The following is a 23,432-nucleotide window of genomic DNA, read 5'->3' as shown; positions in this document are numbered from 1 at the left end:
AAGCACGTGGGGTTAAGGTCTGAAGCAGTATTTTGCTTCAAATAGCACTTTTCAGTCATCTGCTCTACAACTGCGACCTTTCAAGGCTGATGAAACAACTGGCTTGGAGTCACTTCCATGAGGGGTATTATATTCGTTCACGACGGTGTGGATCTCTGTGCTACTTGGTGTCTGTTAGCGAGCTGATGCAGAATACTTTGAGCATCCCCAGTCTTCTGGTCACAATAAAGAGCAGCTTCTAAGCAAGAGAGGGAAACCAGCGTGGAAGAATACCATTCGCATGGGCACCAGTGGTCTACAGCCATATAACTCAGCAGCTCTGGTTTGCTGTATGTTCGAATAGGAATAATCGTACCCTATAGGGAATTTATAATATTTTGTATTTTGAAAGGGCTTTTCTTAATAGCACTGAAAACAGGAGAATCTACATGCAGCGCATACAGTTGTAAGGGAAAAAGTAAACATTAATTTAGGCATGCAGGAAACAAAAGAAAAGGACTGTAAGCAGAAAAAAGAGAAAGGTAAAATAGGAAAGGAAAAGTGAGATGATTACAGACAGATGAGAATAAAGATTAAAAAAAAAAACAGCAAAAATTGGGAGAAAGGTTTAGAAATCATACTGAAAATCAGGTAACGGGGATAAAAAGACTAAGAGTGTTAATTACGGCACATTTCTTTGACACATTTTTTCTTAAGTGTAGTAAACCTTTTGAGCAGTAAAGAAATGTTAGTATTAATTTTTATTCTACTGTTAAATCACTAGAGAAAGAGGAAAAATCCTAAATTTTGTCAGGACAGTTTTGGTCTTTGGGGTTCCACTTCTTCGGTGAACTATTCCTTAACCACTTGTAAATGCTGGAAATTATATATGCTGATCCTAGAATAATAACCCCTGCCCCCCCAAGTCTCCAATTACCCTTTAACACAGCAAAGCTGCAAGAAAATTAACCATTTGTATTAAATGGTTAATCAGATCACCTCAGGGTCACTGCAGCATTCTCTCTAACGTTGTCGTTTCTGCCTATCTGACTGAGTGAAGTTTTGGAAAAGAAGAGCAGAAAAATATTTTGTGAAGAATCACAAAGTATTGCATCTGGCTTTTTATTATATAGTCCGTTTTTGACAAATCTATTTCCTAATGGAGGAGCTTAATAGTTATAGAGACAAGAGAGAGTCAAAGCGATATAGCTGTGAGCATACAAGTGCTGTGGTTTTTGACAGTGAACCCGGATAATACTAAAGTTATAAAAATCATCTGGAATAAAATGAACTACAGCAACAACAAACCCCGGAGTGCTTTCTTGTTTAAAAAGTACTGGATTTACCATTATGACCTAATGTATCTCTTTATATACATTACTCTTCTCTTCATCATTTATGTAAGACCAGTTGCCGTGACAACTAAAAGAATTGTTTTAATAAAGCCATGTCCCCCTATATTTTAAATACCGCAGGTTCCTGAGACAAAGAAACCCACCCCACAACTCCAAAGATACAAAATAATACAACACAAAAAGAAGCCAAGGGAAAATAAAAAGGAGAACCCTGCACATCGAATTAATTTTGCATGGAAGCGGTATTTCTGGTCCACAACTCCAGGCACGAGCTTACTGATTATTATAAGCTTTATTACCGATACCTCCTACATCCACAGCTTCCTTCTGAGTCCCCACGGCAAACTAACCAAAACCTGTGTCTCTTAATTGGACTCCAATAAAATAAGCGTAACACAACGCACCATGCAAGTAGCGCGAGGATACAGTCTTAAACGGTAAGAGCTCTGTATCTACTGAGACCAAGGCAACAGTTAAAATCTGATGTGAGGCAGTGATGAAAGGCTCGTCAAGTGCCAAGGGAGAGCAGATCGTGCACATCTGAGCAAACAGTCTTCAAACAAGACTACACAGATGGCCCAAAGGAGGTATGGCTTTGCAGGATCAGGTCCTTGCAGTGTAAGTAGCAATCCTAAAGTTTACTCTTAATTACAGAGATGTGGAAGTGTATTGGTCAGTACAAATAACCAGAGCCTGGTGGGAAATTCTGGGAAGGAAAATGCGAACAAGGTGGTTCACCGGAGTGAAATGCCAACTCTAATTCTCCCTGCATGTTGGCGTTTTTCAAACAGGGACTCCTGTATGCTTTGTGCTGGGCTGGAGTGACTTCTACCTATTCCACAAAGTTATCCAGACCACTAATAGTTAACAGAAAATGTACAAAAGAGAACAATCGCACATTGTCAAGGGAGATGAAATTAAATATCCCAACAGACATTCTTGTTCATATGACATTCTGGCCAACAGGCTTCCTCAGATACTACAGTGATAACAATACAATTAGTTTCATTATTAATGCTAATTCAATGGGAATTTAATGGAATAAATAGTTCAAATTTGCAATTTCTTTTAGGAATTCTGGGCTGGCAACAGTAACATCTGTCTCTCTGTACCACGACAACAGACAGCTTAAACTTCAGGTTTGCCTCCTCTGCAACATTAGGCATCGCATTACTAACTCGGAGCTAGGTAATCATTCTCCTGCCAACCTTAATGAGTTTTCAGCTACCTAAGAGGGCTTCAAACTAACAAGCACAGGTCGTATTAGCAGCAGCGTAGCCACTGCAGCATGGTGTTCGCAAGGGACTGGTTTATCTGCCTTAGAAGCTTATCTCCTGTAGTGCCACATCCACGCAGCACCCGGGACACAGACCGGCCAGCCAGCAGCTGGTTTGGGTACGTCCTGCTAAGATGCAGTTCTGGCACGGGCTTCAACCTACTTCTTACTCCTGTGACAGCGACTACACCGAAAAACAGCGCTTGGACTACCAGGATGATTTGATTAGCAGCACAGCACGACTGGATTAGCAGCTGATGCACTGTGTTAACTCAAGTTTGAAGTCTCTCACCGCTTCTCTATTGCATTACCAATTTAAACATCAGTAGCGCTTGTTCTTCAAAACAGGCTCCCGAAGGACTAGCTGACTCAAGTGAAAAGCACCACTCCACAAAACTAGAGGGTTTTGTGGGTGAATGAAGTTAAGGTCCTAGTAGCACTTGAGTTGGATCTGTAGTTAACACTTCAGTGAAGACAGATCCTTATTTTACACATGCACGCTCAAAGAGTTTGTAAGATTTTTATGCTCTTTTTTTTCCCCATAAAGTATTTATTTTCTGAAATACTTTTAGAACAGTGTAATTAATACCATGTTTCTGATTTTACATGGGAGGCTGCTTTTTGAAGATATTTTGAAGCATAAATTCTGCACAAACTATTCCATATACATATTTTACTTTTAAAAGCTTCCCTCTGCCACATTACATACTTTTGAGTAGGAATCACAGATTACCTAGTTTAGAATCATTGTTTACAGGAGTTTTACATTCAAAGTTTCCATCTTTTATTCCTTTGCAACTGTGAAAGAGTTAATCTCACATCTTAATGCCCTTAATAAGAAAGCATTAAATCAAGCCAACAATAATAAGCTAAATGAAGGCCATTCTTTCTACTTTTGTCAATATTTTCATAGTGACAAATAGATCAAACACAAGATATTTTTCAGGCTTTTATTTTTTCCCTCTTTGTAAATCAGAAATGCTTTGGTATATTTAATTTCAAAATGAGTTCCCTGTGGATTAGGCTAACACGACGGATTAAAAAAACCTTCCCAAACCCTGCTGTATCTTAGATGGAAAAGTACACAAAATGTTCTTTTGCTATTTCCCCCTGCTCATTTTCTAGCTGGTTCCTCTTTCCCCTACACCTAAAGACCAAGCTGTCTCCGTTAATCAAAAAAGTTCCATAGTCCTATTCTGGGACTTCAAAACACTGTAACACGTATTTTTCTAAATAAATGAAGGATTTTAGACTATATTCAGAGGAAAATACTCAAGTGCCTAAATATTTGCTACAGCACACAGATACAGCTGGCATATTCATGTGGGAAGAGAGAGAAAATTCCCTCCTGCAACATGAACTCAGCCCTCGAAAAGCCGAGGGAATCCCTGTGTTTTGTGACAGTCTGCGCAGGCACTATTTAGTGTCTGTTTGCAGGAAAAGAGTTTGAAATGTGTCTGGAGACCCAATGGACTGTTACTCTTGAATCTGTACCAGTTTTAAGCCTTCCTAAGCAAGGGCAGAAGACACTTCTGCCCAGCGAGAGGGATTTGTAAGACCTGCCTAACTTTTCCATGCAAGGGCATTGGCCAGACTCTGAAAATACTCCTCTACAATACTTGCTTGTCAGAGGGGATTTAATTTGCCGACTTGAATGTCCTTTCTCCTGTCCTTCTGTCCTTACTGGTTATATATGACCAAGGGCTCCTCCATGAAATGTACAGTACAGCTGTTAACAACTGCTTTAACATCTGGACACATGAGCCTTCTGTTAACGTAATAGGCTGGGGCTTGGTTCGCTGCCCCCATTCAATCTGTTTGATGGCAAGTCCTTTTCTTGGAAAAAGCTTTTGTAGAAACTGCGAACTCTGGTCCAGCTGTGGACGGAGGTGAAGGCAGCAGTGGCAATGAGACAGCCTATGGATGGGGTTATACCGTGGCCTCAGCACGGAGGGGAGGTCCAGGCTGGACTGCCTCCTCCTTCATGCAGCTGAATCAGAGAATGGAGTCTTAAAACCAGAAGCAAAAGTGACAGAACAAGCTTTCTGTTTGATAAATCATCAACTCTACCAGCTGCCCCCAGGCAGCTGTGATGTCTAGGAGCACAAAAAGAGCCCGTCGGGAGAAGGCATGAAAACAGCCTGGGATCACCACCTCCTTAGGTGTTTGCTGCCCCACCTGGCCCTCGTCCAAAGTGAAAGTGTCCCCTCTAAAAATTTCGCAAGAGTGGTTAAAGTAGTGAGAAATTACTTACAAATGGCATCCTAAGTTTGAACAAATTTCTTTGGAGAGAGAGAGAGACAGGCATGCAGCGTGAACACAAAATAATGAATGCTAACTCTCAGAGAAACAAAAGTCCCAGTTGCCGTTCCAAAAGATTATGAATTTCAGCTTTAGCATGGACGCAGTTTTGGTTACTCACAACGTATTTGAAACAATTGAAGTGGTTTTTTTCTGTGTTTATTTTGGAGCCGGCTATTTTTAAGGTCACAGTCCCTGCTAAGGGAGGAAACTGTGTCTCTAGGGTATTGGGACTGAAACAGAGGAAAGAAAAAGGCACAGAGAAAGTAGCTGCCTTACAGAGAGAACTCAAATGTTGTGTTTCCTTCCTTGTTCAGTCTGTAGTCAAAAAAGAACTTTACAGTAAACATTAACTCATTTAAAAAAAAAAAAGTAGTTATGAATTTCACAGGAATTCTTCTTTAACTTTTTCCCTCCTGAAATACCTTCTGATAAACTGCAATGTAAAGGGACATTACCACTTGTCAATCGGCTTTTACAGCCTCAGAAGTTAGGCTTACCACTCTCCTCTCCGTCGTGACTTACGTCATGGCACCTACATCAAGCCAAGTATTTTGTGCAGGCACTGTTCTGACTTAGAGGTACAAATGCGGAGGTGTGGGGAAGGCAGCAAACATTTTGAGAGCCTCGGAAAAGCCAATCGAGACAGAAATCAGCTACTGCAGAGGGCACATGTTGTGCTGAGACCACAGACTTCTGTGCCAGGAACCAGAGGAAACCAGTGCTAAAGGAATGGTGCGGGAAAGGATGGGAGCGAGCGAACAGAGAGGCTGTGAAGACAACCAAGGCAGTTCCACCATCGGGAAGCACAGCACCTACTCCTATCAGCCTGCGGTCTGCTCCGTCCCTGCTTGAGGAGGTCACGCGAGATGTTACCACAGCAAAGCTATGCTCCATAACTGACAAAAGCAATTCACTCCAGAGCCTTAAGTGTTAAATAATGCAAAGAAAGATCAAAGCCAGCAGCTGTATGAAGAGAGGCTTCTTTCGTAACTTAATTGCTCATTTGCAAAATACCAATGTTATTTATTTAACCAAGTAAGACCTTTCTCGATGCACTGGTAATGTAAATGGTCATGTGGGGGTGTCAGAAGAACATCTAAAATACTAACACCTTAGATCAGGAGTTTCCCAATTTATTTTGCTGGGATAGCATCCCTATAGAAACAGAGCTGCACTGTAGCTCACTGAGGCAGGGGTTACAGCTGTTTCCAATTCTGTCCCAGGCTCTGCATTTGCAGAAGAGAAATGCATTTGGATGCGTTTTTCAGATGTCTTTTCTGTGCGTACCATGAGAAATACACCAAGTTTTTAGGAATCCCTGCTTTTAGCTAGCCTCTGCTCTTCTAGTCATATCCCAGACGATGGTAGATGTCATGAATGTTCCTCCAACTCTCGTGCCAAGAAGCATTATTTTGAAGTGCACAAGATGTCTTTTGTGGCTCTAATTGAACAGATAAAGCGTATACAGGCAGGGAACAGCGTGTGCACACCAGTCCAGAGGACACATAACGTCAACTAGAATTGGTTAGGGAACAGTGGGACTAGAAGAACATCAAGGAGGCTAGAAAGTGATGGAAGAGACTCCCATGCCTTAACAGTGGTACAACACTAAGAGGCTGAGGGGAGACCTTACTGCTCTCTACAATTACCTGAAAGGGGGTTGCAGAGAGGTGGGTGTTGGTCTCTTCTCCCAAGTGACTAGCGACAGGACAAGAGGAAATGGCCTCAAGTTGCACCAGGGGAGGTTTAGACTCGATATTAGGAAAAATTTCTTTACAGGTGGTGAAACACTGGAACAGGCTGCCCAGGGAGGTGGTGGAGTCACCGTCACTGGAGGTGTTCAAAAAACATGTAGACGTGGCACTGCGGGACATGGTTTAGTGGGCATGGTGGTGTTGGGTTGATGGTTGGACTTGATGATCTTATAGGCCTTTTCCAACCTTAATGATTCTGTGATTCTGTGATAATCTGTTCCTTACTTACAAAGATGTCAGCAGTAAGATACAATGATTACGGGAAATTCTCTAGTCTATACTTATTACTTGGGCCAAATTGGGATAAAGAAGACCAAGAACATGCAGCAGTTACTGAAACAGCAGATTGTAAGAAACACTGGGGAAAAAAGGGGGAGGGGTGTAGATACAAGAGTTCTACAGAGTAGGAAAATAAGGAAGAATTTATGCAAATTATTTTTAGACAGTGCTATTTTGCTTCGGAAGGGTGTTCTCTGTCTCACGCCCAGCCATTATAGTAAGAAACTATCTTCCGTTTCAGTTAGGATTCTCAAATTTGGGACATTAATAAAAATGGGACAGGAGCCCATGGCAATATAAAATAATTGCCTCTTCAGAAATTGTCTTGTAGATGTATATGCAATTCATCTTTACGTGGTATCTATGTGTTCATATGCAGCCTGACCTGATAGGGTACATACCTGTACCCTGCTTTCCAGTGACAAAAAAAAGAGCTACACAGCTTTTTCTTTTAATCACCTGCATAGATATTCTGTAATATACATCAGTGTAAGTATGTGCAAATACAGATCAGAACTGATTGCTACTGGTGTGAAGGGAAACTGTGTGACCTCTCAATCCCATTTAAACACATTAGTAGGCTTTAATACAGTCAAGCAGTATTTTTAGCTATATTAGCACAACTAAACAGTCCTTGAGGTATAAGAGAACTGTGCACGCTAGAATGAGAGCATCAGTAAATTTAAGAACTAATAGTATTAAAGCCATATGGTTATCACATTAAAAACCAAGCTTTTGAGAGTTTAGGAAGGAGATTAAAAGCCTGTAAAACATATTTAGATAGTGAAAACACAAGAAATAGGTGTGCGTTGGGATTTGTTTTATTTAAATCCTGCTGTAATCTATACTTATTTTGGAAGGCAATGAGAAACTCTGCAAGCAGATGATGTTATTCAATGGAGTCTGAATATGAGAATATTCCTTCTCACATGCTGAGGGAATGTAGGCTTATCAAGAAAGATGTTCTGACTGAAACATATGAATAATTAACTCTGAAAGAATGTGGAAGCTGCATAGATAGGAAGAGCACTGTGTTACACTTGACCAAAACCAGAATGCAACGCTGAGGGAATGCGAAGTTTTCCAGACGTTTAGGCTGTGGCAGGATGTTCTAACTAAGCATACCTTACAGGAAGGTACTGGTTTTGATTCGGTAGCCTTCTGAAAGAATAAACATTTTCCAAAATGTGAGCTGTGTTTGTAGCAATGTTTCTTAAAAGCATACTTGAACTACAAAGGAGCAGAAAAAAATTTGTTCAAATGAAAGATCACTTTCTCAACTTCTTAACGCACAGTCGGTGACTTACCAAAGTACTTCTTTTTTAAGTCACACTGCTTCTAAGTCTCCCTCGTTTGCTTTGACATCGTATCTGGAACAGACAACGGTAAGCAGACTCTGGTTTGCATGTTATCAATGAATCTGAAATAAAGAAAAGAATTTTGTTCAGAATTACTTTTATTCTCTATGCCTCAAGGAACACAAGCACTGTCAAACTTCAGTACCAACATATCTGAAAATCCCACTGAGCTGTCAAAGACAACATCCCAACTCATCAGAAGCCAGTAGACCAAATGATTCCATACAAGATGGATCTAAGTGAAGGCAATTTAAAAATTAGGTCTCATCTACAAAAGCTTCTTATCCATAACACTTATTTTTCAGCTGATGTCCAAGAGTAAGTCTGAAGCTCACTTAATTTTCTCTGTTTTCAGTGGCATGCTGTTCAAAATATGACCACTGCTTAAACAAATTGGAAAATTTTCTATTTCTGAGTCTCAGATTTTCACTATGACCATTTCAAAACCTCTCCCTTGTGGAAGAATGCCACAGTCGCATTTATGAACAGCATGGCTCATGCATTTTCATACTAATTGGAATACTTTAATGAAAGCAAAAAGCTTTAGCTTTTTGTAGCTGAATCTTGTGACCATGCAAGGCAGCAACCCAAACTATCAATCTAATTAATCTCCATGGCCTTGATTTTATACATTAATAATCTGATCACTATTTTTATCAAAATCAAGAAAGAATCCGTATGAGTTGATAATGGAATAATGAATCTCCGTCACTGCATGGCAATGTCAGACTGTATAGGAAGAACACAGTATTCTGATGATCTCTGCAACAATTCTGTAACTTAGACTTTCTGGTTTTGATCATCAACTGTTTTCTCAGTTGCCATAAGATCTGGCAAAAGTATGTGAAGCAAAGAAATCCTGTTGCATTGGATGCGAGGAACTAACTGGTGGAAAAAAAATCATCTACCTTTTACGCTATGCTTTTTTGCCTAGGAACAATCCCACATTCGCCCTCAGGACTGGTCAAGGGTTCTACCAGAACTGTTCAGTGCATTTAACACTACATCACTGAGCTGCAAAATCCAATCATGGAGATAATCATGTTTGCTACGTCTGTAACTACTCCAAGCATCCCGGTACCAAAAGCAAAAATACACCACCTTCCTCTGCTAGAAAGTTGTGGAGGAGGCAGTTTCAGCTTCAGGAGACTAGGACCACTCTTGCTAAGTAGGACACATTATAATCATGGTCTTTTCTCAGGTCATACTCAGGTCTGTAAACCTGTTAGGAAAAAAACCTCCACAAACCTTGCTTTAAGGAAGACCTAGTGCCAAAACCTACACTGAAAAATTCTAACCATCTTCTGTACAGATTAAATTATACTCAGGATATGATACCTTCCCTTTTCAGTGGCTGAGCTCTCACTTTATACCTCTTCAGAACGTTATGCAGAAATACGTTTTCTCATTCTTCCCGTGTGAGAGCTGCGCAACAATCCCCTGCTGACACAAGCAGCAGCATATCCAGGGGTGAAAAAGCCTGCAGATGTCATTGGCAAAATATCTTTTAATTAAGAAGGAAAGCACACCCATGATGGAATCCGATTTGTGTTTCACCGCTTCTAAAACTTCACAACTTACTAATTCCAAGTAATGATGTGCCTACCATTTTGGTAAGGAAGTGCAGCTTTTTAACATATCATCAGCCGGTGGTAATCGCTGTATTATTCACATACTCTTTCACCTCTCCCAGGGTATGGCTCCTTAAAAAGAAGTTTTGATGGGGCTTGCTATCTTGAAGAAAAAGGTAACAAAAGATAACTTCTCTCCTATTTCTGCATTTCTAAAGACATAAAGTAGTATTAATAAAATACTAAATTAATACTAAATAAATACTAAAAATTAATAAAATAGCAGCTGCTATAGTTATTCCCCAAAACACCAGAAAAAAACCATGTTCTGATACAGCTTAAAACGTATTAAACCCATTCGCAATTAGCCTGATTGTGTCCTGCAAGTCAAAGGCAGCAGACCAGGAAGCTGCGTCCTAAGGTATAATTCATGGTACGGTTTCCGCGAAGCACCTGCGGCCGCAGGTACTGGCTCGGCCCACCATTTGTTCCTCCTCAAAGCACGGCACTGAAAACGCACATAGGAATTAAAGAATCAGAGAGAGCTGTGCGTGTGCCTAACTAGGCTGGCCCCCCTGCAGCGAGAGATTAGTGTGTTCCTCGCCTGGACTCCAACAGTTGCCTGTGCACAGTTACGGTTTGGCTACAAAGAGCAAAACTCTCTGCAGGGTGCTTCACTGTGATTTTATTTCTAAGGGAGGAGTAGTATTTAGTCTTGCTAATGACATTTTCCAGAAACTGCTTCAGATACATTCTTTCCCTCCCCAAAATTATTTTTACGATCATCGGTACAAATTAGGCTCCCAAGAATAGATTGTGTTCTTATACATACGTTGTCAAATTGCACAGATCAAAATCTAATCTACTTTCTTCTCTTCACAGATTTTTTTCTACAATGGATATATACATATATGTGTCAATCTGTACTGCGAACATTACTCATTTTAAATAATAAGAGTTACTTTAAAAATATAATGTAAGATAAAAAAAATAATAACAACTTTCTAATTTGTAAATAATAAATTAAAAAGAAAACCAATACTCAGCTTTCACCGTCAAACCTATAACTTCAAACTGCTCTGCTTCTTTAAGGAAATTAAAGTTTTATGCCACCAGTACTGAGAATCCAACATGAGGCTGGTCCTTCGCACATAAACTGCCTTGCCTTTCCTCCAAACTCCCAAAGCCAGCTATGTTCTGGTTACCTCCTTCACATGCCATATGTGTCCTACAGCACGGAAAGCACCTCAGCCTCTTGCCTCCCCGAGAAAAGGCAGTGCCAGCGCTTACATCGTACGTTGTATGCCTACAGACAGCAAGTGCTAATTTGGCAGATTAAACAGGTTTTCTCTAACTGCAACCACAATCTATGCATTGCAAAGCCACTAGGGATTTCTCTCCGCTTTACTCTAGCCGGAGTTTTACTGTATCACTACCCATTATAATCAAAGTACATTTATCTATGCACATATATATCCATAAAATAATATGTTCTGCGTTTTTATCCTCTGAAATATGAATTAAGGAATTGTCTTTGGTGACAGTCTGCTCTTTTGTCTGTGCCTTGCCAGCAAAAGACTAACAACGCTCAATGGATTTCAATCAAGAATTAACAAGAGGAATAAAAAAATATTTTATGTAGTTCCCTTTCTTCATATGCACAACTAAATCAGGCGTGACTTCTTGGTATTCGTGCAGATAGACACTGTTTTCATACAGTTATAAATAATCACTGAGATTATCATCACAGAAAGAAGTTAGCAGGGAACAAACATATAAAAAGCCTTTCTGGTTTTGTTTATTTATACACTGTATTTCACAGCACTTTTTCCTATCGTAAGTCAACCAGTTAGACATTGCTGAAAGAAACCTTGTCCAACAACAGCAGGAAAAGAAAAGAAGCCTTGGAATTATTTTCTCAAAGCAACTAAAAGCAAACCAAAACAGGGCACAATATTCAAACACATTATATTAGAAATTATATACCAAATTTTACCAGCTGGGGGAAAAATGGCAAGCTAAGCGTATCCCTTTAGCTGCCCCATTTTGTTAATTCTTCACTAGTGCATGTACCTACAAAAGACTTCAGCTGAATTCCAGTTTAATCTCTCCCTAGACTATCCCGGAGACAGTCTATTTAAATATGTTCTCATTTTCTTCATGTCCTGTTATGTGTTTCTTCCCTGGAAGTGCAGTGTGTTGTCCTGAGAGGGTAATGCAGGTAACATTTAATATATAATTGTAAAATAATAGTAGCATTTATCAACTCTGAATTCCACCGGCACTATGAATTCTCACAGAATATACCCTCATAACTGAGGCCACAAGCTCTGGGGCTCCAAAATGCTGCAAACCATTTTCAGCTCCAGCAGCAGGGAAGGAGAGAAGACAAGAGAAGTCAATTTGCACGAAGACCGGTGACTAAACCACGTCTCTGTCCTGTTTCGGAGATTTGCCCTTAGAACTTTAGCTTACTCTCCCAAAAGATACAGTGTTTGTGTAATTACAAGGAAGCAAGAAAAACAAACTATCCATAAAACCTATCGGAGTTTCCCTTTCAATGGCATCGAAGTTTTCAGTCGCAGTTTTGCACTGCGCGTTCATTAAATCAACAGCAAAACGATGGAAGAACCGCAAAGTCTAAGAGGAAGTCTTCAGTTCCAATTTTCTTTGTCTAATCATTGACAAAAATATCCTCAGAGTAGACACTTACTAGACGCTAACAGACCCGTTTCTAGCTCCAAGGATGTAGATGAAATATGTAAACTAAATAATGTACCAATTAATACGTAGTGCTACTGCAGGTATAACCTTAAAAACCACAAATTCTGTCTAAAATCCAGGAAAAGTTAGTTTACAAGATGACCACCATCTTTGCTTTTTACTAGCTAATGGCATATGCTGCTTTCACCTGAAATATTGTTGCGTTTTCCAGAATCCCACATTGAATTAAGCGGCTGCTTTGCCACCCGCACTCGAACTAGTGTTATTTCAGCAAGAGTCACTGGAATAGCGCAATGCAAACAGAACTTGGAGTCTCACCTCTGCTTCCGAACCGTACTCCTGCCCTGAAGAAGTAGAATGCATGTGACAAATGCAATGCACTTTGTACTTTTCACCAGTAACACAATTCGGGAATGACCTGAGAAGGTTAGGCGTAACGACTAAAATGACGCATGCGAGTGGTTCCCCACGGCTCAGAGAAGCCTACGCTGACCAGTCACCAAAAAACCACCGCAGCCCAGTTAAGAGAAAAACAAACGTCCTTGCGATGAGTGTGTCTGTCGCCCAAATCCAGTTTCCACTTCCATCACCAAGGAAAGCTAGCTGTGGTGGTCTACGTGCTGGTCTGCACGGAAGAGCCTAGAAGACCGCAGCCTCTTCGCCTCCGTTTCTCTCAAAGGCTGCGGATTATCCGCGCTCTGCTGAAAAAGCCGGGTGGCGTGAGATCCGCCGCTCGCTAGCCGTGCCGGGTGGCCCGAGGAGGACACAGGAATGAACTCTGCGGCAGGTGCCTCAGAGAGCACGGTCACGCATGCGGGGCAGAAAGCCAGTCTTTCTAAAGACTGAAGAGGATCTAAATATCCACTCTTCTTTCGGAATTTGTATGAAGTCTGAAAACCGCTCCGTCACACAAAAGCTAATCCACTGGCACGTGCGATAGGACGCTCAGGTTTGCTCACTTCATGCTCCCAGGCTAAACACCTTACTTGAGCCCTGACACCCAACAAAAAGACTTAAGAAAGCCTTCCTACAGTGGGGTACGTATTTTCCTCCAATATCAGTAAGTTACTGCAGAACAGTGCAATGTGGATGAACCTCTGAAAACAGCATGGCTATGTGAAAACGGTCTGCCTCCATTTTACACATTTCTGTTCTGTGGGTTTTTTTCCATTTTAATTATCAAAGCAGAAAGAAGTTTAAGTATTGAAGGTTCTAAGTTTAAATTCATTCAACTTGTAAGTTTATTTATCTAAGCAGAGAGAAATCAGCAAATTGAAAAATAACTGAAAAATATTTTCAGTAATCAAAATCAAGTAACTGACACTAAGTAGGGAAAGGAAATTCCTATTTTGGTAGACTATGCAATTTTAAAATAACACCTACTTAGGGTGGCATTTGAGAGTTCACATAAATATTTTAACATTCTAAATTGCATCTTCACTGAACTACGTAATCACATTTATTACTATCATTTTCCCTGAATCAGAAACCTAGTGAACTTATGTTTAATTTCAGTACCTTAAAGCAGTAACAGAGCTGTACCTTTGCCTGCACTCTATGTCCATCTTCGCTGTGCCCAGGACTATTTTCAACCGCAAATGACTCCTTAAGCTATAAACGCAGAGTAAGATACGTAACTGGCTGCGTGATCGAAATGGCCTCCGGAAGGAGGATGCAAAATCTGAACTGTCACCTCCAACTCTGTTTCTCAGTGACACAGAGGCAGAGTTCCACAAATAGCTGGGAAGTTATATTAAGAGACTGTGTGATGTCCTGCCAGGGTCTTTACTAGGCTTCTACAGTACAAAGGTCATATATTATTTATTTATAGAGGAGGAGGATACTGTACAAACCATATGAGGTTTGAGGAAGCTTGGACTTCTCAACGAATCTGTGATTCTGTGAAATAATGCAACGTACATCACATTTTGAGAAATCGCACTAAAGTACGCCTATAATTGAAAGGTGTCCTCTTTAACTAATACATATGGTCTTGATTCAAGAAGAAAATCAAGACACGTGCTTAAATCTTGCTCAGTGGGAACAGTGCTTACCTTGTTTTTTGGTTTAAAAGAAATTTACAGGAGACTTCCGTCTCTTTTAGCTAGTTAAGACTGAGCAGTGCCGAGTTGAGGATTCCTCTTATTGTATGTTTGTCAAGCATTTAGCACAGCTGTGTCCTTTTTCTCTACACATAAAACGACTTTCTCGTCTGCATTTGCGTAGCACACTGTATGAGATGTCATAAGTATAACCACTATGCATCCATCCTCCTCAGTCATAACATACATCACTTTCTCATAAAGGGCTTGGTTAAGATTTGCTTCTAGCCCCAGTTCTGCCATCTAGTAACTGCAGTGCTTGGTCAAATCACTCCTGCCTTGCCTCTGCTCCCCTGGGACCAGGTAGTAGAGCGCTAATGTTTGCCAGACAGCTGTTTGTGTGCCTTAATTATCTGCACAAAGGAAAACAGAATTACTGCCAATTGTTGTTCAATGCCTTGAAATGCATGCCGTGTCTGTCAATAATACCAGCAAATCAATCAGTATTTTGAGTACATACAAATACAGGCTGTTCTCTAAAAAATAAACATTTTTTTCCCCTTTGCAGTTAAAGAAGGGACTAAAGTAGCCTTCAGTCCCGTGGTGAACCCTGCCTTCCCTCCCACTCTTCACTTACTAACAGGCTGGAAAACTAAAGCATATCGTGCCTCTCTCTCTAGACGTTGTTGTTATTTTAACATTACTGATTTTCAAACTTGACAGAGCCTTTAATAAGACATAATAGGAAAGCTGAATGTCAGTCCCAAGAGTGAGAAAAACACGCCATTTTAACCTGTCTGAAATGCAGCAAACAGCTTCAAGAAAGAAAATTAACAGAATTACTTAAGTATTCCGTGTTAAGATAATTCCACTGTATCAGTACGAACACTGAGCATACACGAGACATACATGCCCTCTGGAAGATGTATAAAGTCACTGATTTTAGAAGGTGATATTTGAGATTTTTTTGCTCAGGCTGCATTTATTTTGATTATAACAGTATTCTGCCAATTCGATTTAGAAATAAACTGATTTCCTACCTTCTCTGAAAAATATAGCTATCGGTGATCTTCCTAATACAACGAAGCTGGTCATTGCCGGCCCACGCCAATCCCGTAACGGTGGGGTTTAGGTGTCCTTTTATGATGTCTTGATGGGCAGTACCATTTTCTGAATGTATTGATCCTCACAGTTTCCTTCTGATTTCTGCTCAGCAGGAACACACTGCAGGAATAATAACTCCCATTTTTTACCTCTTCTGGCATCTCAAGCTACTTTTCACATCTCTTTTCATGGGTTCCGTCTTCCACTGCCTGCAATGTACTGTCCATGGCATTTTCTTACATCTTCCCTCCTGTTGTCTTTATTCCTCTCCATCGTTATGATGGCTTTTTATTCTTTCTGTTTCCTTCCCCTTTACCGTCTGCCTCTTAAAAAACTTACCAAAACCCCAGAAACTTGTTGTGTTTAAAACACTGGATTAAGCTTGAGCATCCAGGTTTATCTCCTGCACTGAAACAGATTTTCAGAACAGCTTCTCTATTTTGCAGTGCTAAAAGCCCACCACTGATGTCAGATTTTCAAGCAAGCTCAGCTTCAACTGGTTCCTGCCTCAATTCTTATGATCAGATACTTGGAATAGCTCAGGGCCAATAGAGCTGAGCATTTTTCAAAGTCCAGCTTTCTGTTCTGGCTTTATCTCTGCATAAAAGGAATTTAGGATATAGATGATCAAATACTGTACTACACACAGCTCGTCTTGACTTTTAACCTGGAACTCTACTATAAGACTCATTGAAGAATACCACTTTACGTAACGTAATGTCATACATTGTATTTACTATAATAATTGGCCAAAAAGAAGATTTGACATTTAAGATGGCTCAGTTTCAGTGGACTAAAAGGTGCTAAGTCTGTTTGCATTAAGGAACCTTCTCAAAATTAAATCTAGTAAGAAGAAATCCCGCACTCAGCAAGACTTTATGGTGATTTTGTTAAAATCAGTCTCTCAGTATCATGATTTTGCATGTTTGTTCGGCTGGTCATTTGGTTTTGTAAGCGTAATCTTAGCAGTCTGCAAAACTCGGTGGGTAAATAGTAATTTTAATACTTTGCTCTTTCCATTGCTTTCCATTTGAAGTTCTTAATGTGTTTTACAAAGACAGCAAAGAGCTCTTCTTTTTATTTAACAGAAGATGCTACAAAGGCGTGACCACATCTGAGGACAAAGAGCAGCTCAGGCAGTTGCAACTTGCTCATTTCCAACTCTGCGCTACGCCCGTTCTGAAGGATAGATAAATCCGCTCCCTCTTTTTAACCCATAACCTGAGGGTTCGGTGATGGGCAGAAGCTACGTGGAACCTGTAGTACATTATATGAGTTCTAGTGTTATGCCCAAAAGAGTTTAAGAACAGTCTAACCTTAAACACACCTTGTGACTTCTGGCAATGTCCTAACTCATTAACCACGGCTGTGTTTATAAAACACTGGTCCTACCAGGAAAGAAAAGGTACCATCAAACAGGGTGGAAAATTTGACAATTTAACTCTTAAAGTCTTTCTGATTGCCTTTGTCTAGCTAAGTAGTATTTAAGCATTTATTAGCTCATTCCAAGGAGATCTTGTGTCTCAGTATGTAACAGACTGATGATTCTTGTTCTTCCTATCGTCTTTAAATGGTAGGATTCATCATGCACCTTTCCTCTCCTCTTCCCACTTCTCTCTCTTATCACTGAACACATCGATTGCAATGAAATCCCAATCAGGATCAGTGCTCTACACAAAACGAAGGCTATCCAACACACATCAAATGATAAAAAAGTTAAAAGCATATGGTGATTATCAAGCAAACATTAAAAAAAAAAGAAACACGTTCCAGGAGCATTACATTTTAGAAATAGAGAGGCACCTCAAGAATACACCCAGACTCAGAAAAATACCCTAGCATATACTTAGCATGAAACACGGCAGTGGATTTAAACATATGCTTAAATACTTCCTTTAACTGGAGCCTATCATGAGTTTTTCTGCTGCTACCAAATATGCCCATGCTTATAACTGATATGGCTGCTAAGACATAATTTCTCTTGAAGTACAGACCTTTTAGGTTAGTAGTTATTTCATTTACAAGGCTACCCTGTCCTGGATTACTTAACTGTGTTCTATCTACCACACTCATCTAACTTCCAAACATGAATCACATTTCAAAAATATAACCTCCGTAATCCTTTTCCAGCTTTGCTGTCAGATTCCATAAAGCATCCTTCCATCACGAACTAGCAGGAGGTGGTTGCAAAACAAACAAAAAGGAAGTGGCTGTTCATAACACGCGTGTTAAGCTGTGGGACTCCTTGCTACAGAACAACGCGGATGCTCCGAGTTTGCAGGGCTCAAAGGGAGACCGCACAAGTTTACAGAATAGAAATCCACTGCGGTTACTAAATAGAAAAAAACTATGCCTGGCTGCGTACGTCTCTGGGATGGCTGAAACCCAAGGCATTACTTAGTAGAAACATGATAGACAATTTCCTTGTTCTTACGCACGTCCTTAGGCATTTGGTTTTGGCCAGTGCCGAGGACAGGTGACAGTCCGAGCGGCTGGACAACCCACTTGCAGCTGGATGAGTCCTGGGACCAAGCTCACATGCTTGTTCTGACGCTTAGATGTTCCAGCCCTTCCTAAAGGGAAGTCCTGCTCCTTGCACATTGCTGTTGAGTGAATGATCAGCAATAGTTAAACAAAATGTAAAATATTACAGACGGAGGCTTAACCAAATCCTGTCGCAGCCTACTGACTCAAATTGAGCAGAAGTGTTTCAGCATTATTCAATTTTCCTGTTTTAGGGAAAAAAAAAACTATCTATTTTTTTCCAGTTCCACCCAAAACTAAATAGCTCCAGATACAGTTTTAGAATATTAGCGGTTTCATGAATTTTTAGTGTAGTTCACTTCTGTATTCAAAATTAGATTTCAAACAAAAAGTTAAAGACATTCAACAAAATTGAAACTGCTTTATTGATTACCTCAAGTTCTCCCCACCAGTTACCGAGTTTAACGGCTTTTAATTCAATCTGACCATCAGCACAGATGTTCCCTACCATTCTTGGCTAAGACACGGAGCAAAAATGATTGAATCTGTGAGAAAGACTCTTTTGTCTCTTCCCAATTCCTATCTATTCCTACCAGCATCAGATGTAAAAAGAAATTCCACCAGAAAAGTTGTTCTCATGAGACTGCCAACTGATTCTGCAGATTCAGCTAAAAACCAGACTTCTGTGCACTTCTCTGAACAGATCCTCCTAATCACTCCTTACAGGATATGAGAACAAAATTAGATAAGGGGCGAGGGACGCGACTAAAGTAACACAGAAACTTCACAGATCTGTATGTGCCATTTAACACTCCATGAGCAGCCAAGTATTTATTTTCATCTTTTAGGTGGAAATTTGCAGATGCTGAACCTTGAAATGGATTATAATTGTGCCAACTGAAATTTCATTCAAATCGACTTGACAATCAATTCCACCACTTACAATCCATAAGAAATGCTTTGGCTGCAGTGTAGCACAAAGGACATAGTTACTTGGAAACATGCTTTCAGTTTCAGAAATGAAAGGCAAATTTTAACGTTTTAAGAAAACTACCGCATTGTTTAGATTGAAGGCGAGAATTTTGCCTCCTGTCTTTATTCTAAGCAATGCAGCAGTTTCCTTAAAATGCTGAAAATTGCCTTGCATTACCAACATTGAAAGCATGTTTATGCGATTTTAGCTAGGTGGGATTACCATCAAGGCGCATGGTCTCCACATACTGCTGGAAGCTCAGGGTCATCTTAACTGTTGCTTCTTGGTTTTTTTGAAGTGTAGTGAGAGAAAAATCAAGCCCCTCTGAGGTTTGGGATCTAACCCATCTTTATATCATTTTTAATACTAATTTTCCTGTGGCTTAAATCAATCCTCCCACTATCCGCAAGAGGCTACTGGGATCTGTCCTGTGAACCCCCTCCTTTTCCCCTAGCATACTTCTCCGTGATGATCTCATTCTCCACTCATATATCTTCACATTCCATCTGTAGGCCGATAACTCATAAATCTGCCCCTTCTTTCATAGCTTGTCTCATTTCATCTCAGCCTGTCTCTTGTCTCTTCTTGGGTGTTTTGTTGTCAGTTATGAGTCATTGTAACTCCGGCTTAATTCACATCTGCAACCCTCTTCCCTCCCCACATTACTGTTCAATACATGCTACTTATGTCCAATGAATGCCCTGCCTCCAGGTAAAAAGAAAAAAGAAAAAGGAAGAAAAAAAAATCAATTCATGTTTTTGAACGTTATCAAGGAAACCAAACTTTCAGACCACGAGCTCAGGAACTTCCAACATGAAGGCTGTCAACTAAATCATCATCACGTCTTAATTTTTTATTTTCTTCCTCCCCTGTGTCTTCATTGTATTTTAGATTTTACAGCTGCCGCTCAACTAACCACTGCTGCCTCGTCTCCATTTTGCAGTAGGAGCTGCTCATGCCTGGGCTGCTTAACAGGGGCAAAGCCGTCATTCTGAAACAAAGGCATCCAAACATCACCATCAACTTAACAGCAGCCAGACATCACTGTCAGCACGCAACACAGAATCAATGTTCAAAAAAAGTAACCAATACGCCTGCACTTTCTCAAACCATTGCCTTGGTTACGAGATGCAGCAAACAGGAACGAAAGTGGTTAACACAATTAACGGGAATAATCCCGTAGCATATTCTCTATTAGTATTTTGATACTAACTCTTCCTATAGTCAGTGCAGAGTGTTCTGGAATGAGGAGGAGTAGGGTTTTGAGAGTTTTGCAAAGTTTTCCAATTAGGAAAAGTTCCTTTTAAAACGCCATCATCTTCTACAAATACTGACTGTGATAATATACTGATTTCAAGTTTTTCAGGTCCCAAAATTACAGAAAATTTGTGAAATAAAGTACTCCTGTGAAAAGCAAAATGAATTAAAACCTGCATCTCTCAAATACAGCAACACTTGTAAGTAGCTTTGTTATATTATAATCATAATTTATTTAGAAAATAGTGTATTGGGATAGAGTTAGAAACATGAAAGGTTTGCAACGAGTATTAAGTGTAATTTTTTCTGCAAAGAAGGAAAAAAAAAATCTTCCTTTCTAAAGCAGCTTGTTACTCATAGTTATTCAAATCATACATAGTTTGAAATTTCTAAGAAGAAAATCTGACTTTCAGATTTTTCTTATTTTGAGTGAATTAGAAGTACTGGAACGATCACAACCTGAAATTCAAAGTTAAGCCTATTTTCCTCATAAATACGAGTTTTTAGAATATTAAGTAAGGTCAGTACTGGATGTTTGATTTGACTATCACCTTTGAGTACAGAATTAGTGCTTAATTTCAGGTTACAGAATGTTCTCAGGCACTATTCTTCCTATCTATTGTCAATAAAATTTGTGTAAGGCTCATTTCTCCTGTCTTAGAGTGTTAACTCCTCTGAAGGAACTGCATAACTGAGTAGTTAAACACTTTTTAATCATGAGCGTACTTACTTTCAAAAGGCTTAAAAGTTAAAATGATTTAGATGCAATTAATCTTCTTATAGGAAAATAGTATCACTCTTCAAAGTTGAAGAGAAACCTTTTCTAAATCTACATTAGGAGATTCTGACAGCAGTTTCCTGGTCTTACGGAGAGAACTGTAGCTCCAAAGAGAGGATGTTTCTGAAGGCCAATGATCTGACTCAAGGTTCAAAAACACTTGGAAGAAAAGCAAGAGTTTCCACCACTGCCTCTGCATTTTGCAATGCCGCTGCTTAGCAACTACTTGCATCGGAGGACCAATGTTACAAAAACCCAGACAGTGAAGGCAAAATACTGAAATGAAAAGTACTATTACTTTTATGCTACACCATCATTCACTGGTCCATGTGTTACAACTGTATTACATGTAGCAAAACCTGGTGCTCTGGGATTTAGTATCAATTTTGCATATGAGTTATCTGAGGCTCACTCAGGTGAAGCAAACTGCACTGTCAAAGAAGCAGTTTGGTAGCAAAATCTGAAAGAGTATATCAATACTGTCTACGAACACACTGCCAAAACCACGGGAATGCACACATAATAAAATACGAACTTGAATAAATATCTGGAAGCTGATACAGTGTGTGGTTCAGGAATTAAAATAATACTCAGAGTGACTCTGCTGTTTACTCCTCTTTGCTTTTCAGACAGTCACATATAGTGTAACATTTAACAAGAGTGGTTTTTCACATATTAGTGACATAACGGTTAAATATATACCCTTAGGAGGTACCTCTGCTTTTGTGGTTTTGTTTAAAATATTTAATTACGAACAATAATTTGCAAAGTTAATTGTAACAATTTAATGATTGTAATGAGAAAATGTAAGATTGTAATGACTATACGAGTAAAACGTTTTCTCTGAATGCACTTTGTATTGATGCATTCTGCAAACACAACTCTTACCTGTTAGCAATCCCATTTGCTTCACTGAATTCATCAGCTATAAAGGGACCTAGCTGTGTACAGTCAATATCTCTACACTGTTATCATAATACAAAAATGTATGTAATTACTTGTTGCTATTAAGTTATCAGTTTGCACATCTATAGCACGTCTGTCATCACCTGCTCAGAAGGAGCTTTGAAAAGTAATCACACAATTGTTCTCTTTGCTTCAAAGACACGTAACATAGACGGAACAGACCTGTACTACTTTTCCCTGTACTCATAAAACAAAAATCTATTTTCCTATAATCTAGAAATTTACAGTCTTTCTCTAGATTGCCCTTGCTATCCAACTAGGAAGTCCCATTTCTGCACTGGGAAGAACTACAAATGCCTTATTTCCTTTCAACTGTATACAGGACATACACACTATTTCAATCTCACTGAAATCCTTGAGGCCTGGCAAAAGGTACACAGGACCTTCTGTCAACTCTAGGAACCAAAATGAATTTCACCCTCACTGCAGGCCTAACCCAGGGCTTACACAGTTCCCAGGATCTAATTCCTGAGGTCACTGAGAGTTCTATAGTGCCTTAGACTATCAGCAGAGGAGAGCCCGTTCACTTTGCTCCAGTGAATGTCAGGAAAGAATCCACTTTCTCCACCGTTTCTCCGATGGCCATCGATGCTCTGGGTAGTAACAGACGGTAAAACCTGCCTTAGGTGACAGATGTGATGGAACATCCAGAAGCATGAGCGTGTATTGAACTTTGAGCTGTAACTCTGACACAGTACCTTTTCAACCCTAGCTTCACCTTTAAGTTGCATGGTGGCATTTTGACTAAACAGCTTTAATCCTTCTTGTTACTACTTCATTTATTTTATGTCGTTTTATCACCACCTTGCGTGAGTTAACGAGAACATTCTCCTTCAAGTGCATAAACCGCAGAGTACACCACATCGTGCACCAATTACTGGGATACATAACGAAAGCGCAAATACCTGAACACCTCGCAGATCAGTCTCGAATGTCTTCTTTGTGTCTTGAGTTCATCTTGCCAGACTACTACTTCATCTTTTTAGGGGCAGCCTGAGACAGCTACGCTGTAACAGCAGAGGAAAAAGCTGAGTATGAATTTAGTCAGAAAATGCAGAACAAACACAGCAAAAGCCAAAACATCATAAAATAAACATTTAAGTACTGTTACCCCCTACAGTCTGTTTTACTGATAAATGTGACATATCATGCAGAGCAGATAAACAAGAAACAGTAAACAAACCATGTCATTTCATAGAAAAGGATGAAAAATATTTGCGCTGTTCCT

General features: G+C 39.8%; 1 long non-coding RNA gene across 1 annotated transcript in view; it reads right to left on the bottom strand.

Annotated features, from left to right (window-relative positions):
• Nucleotides 1–23,206, bottom strand: part of LOC132316974 (uncharacterized) — a 38,609-nt gene extending 15,403 nt beyond the window's left edge. Inside the window, exons 1-2 of the long non-coding RNA XR_009483968.1 lie at nucleotides 23,110–23,206; nucleotides 8,255–8,367 (exon numbers count right to left, since the gene is read on the bottom strand). This is a non-coding gene — a long non-coding RNA (uncharacterized LOC132316974). The remainder of the gene's footprint in view (nucleotides 1–8,254; nucleotides 8,368–23,109) is intronic.
• Nucleotides 23,207–23,432: the final 226 nt, after the last annotated feature.

The sequence above is a fragment of the Gavia stellata genome, chromosome 4 (genome assembly GCF_030936135.1).
Source record: "Gavia stellata isolate bGavSte3 chromosome 4, bGavSte3.hap2, whole genome shotgun sequence".
In the NCBI taxonomy this organism is placed as follows: Eukaryota; Metazoa; Chordata; class Aves; order Gaviiformes; family Gaviidae; genus Gavia; species Gavia stellata.
Note: the sequence above shows the minus strand (reverse complement) of the source record. Positions and strands in the feature narration are given on the sequence as shown.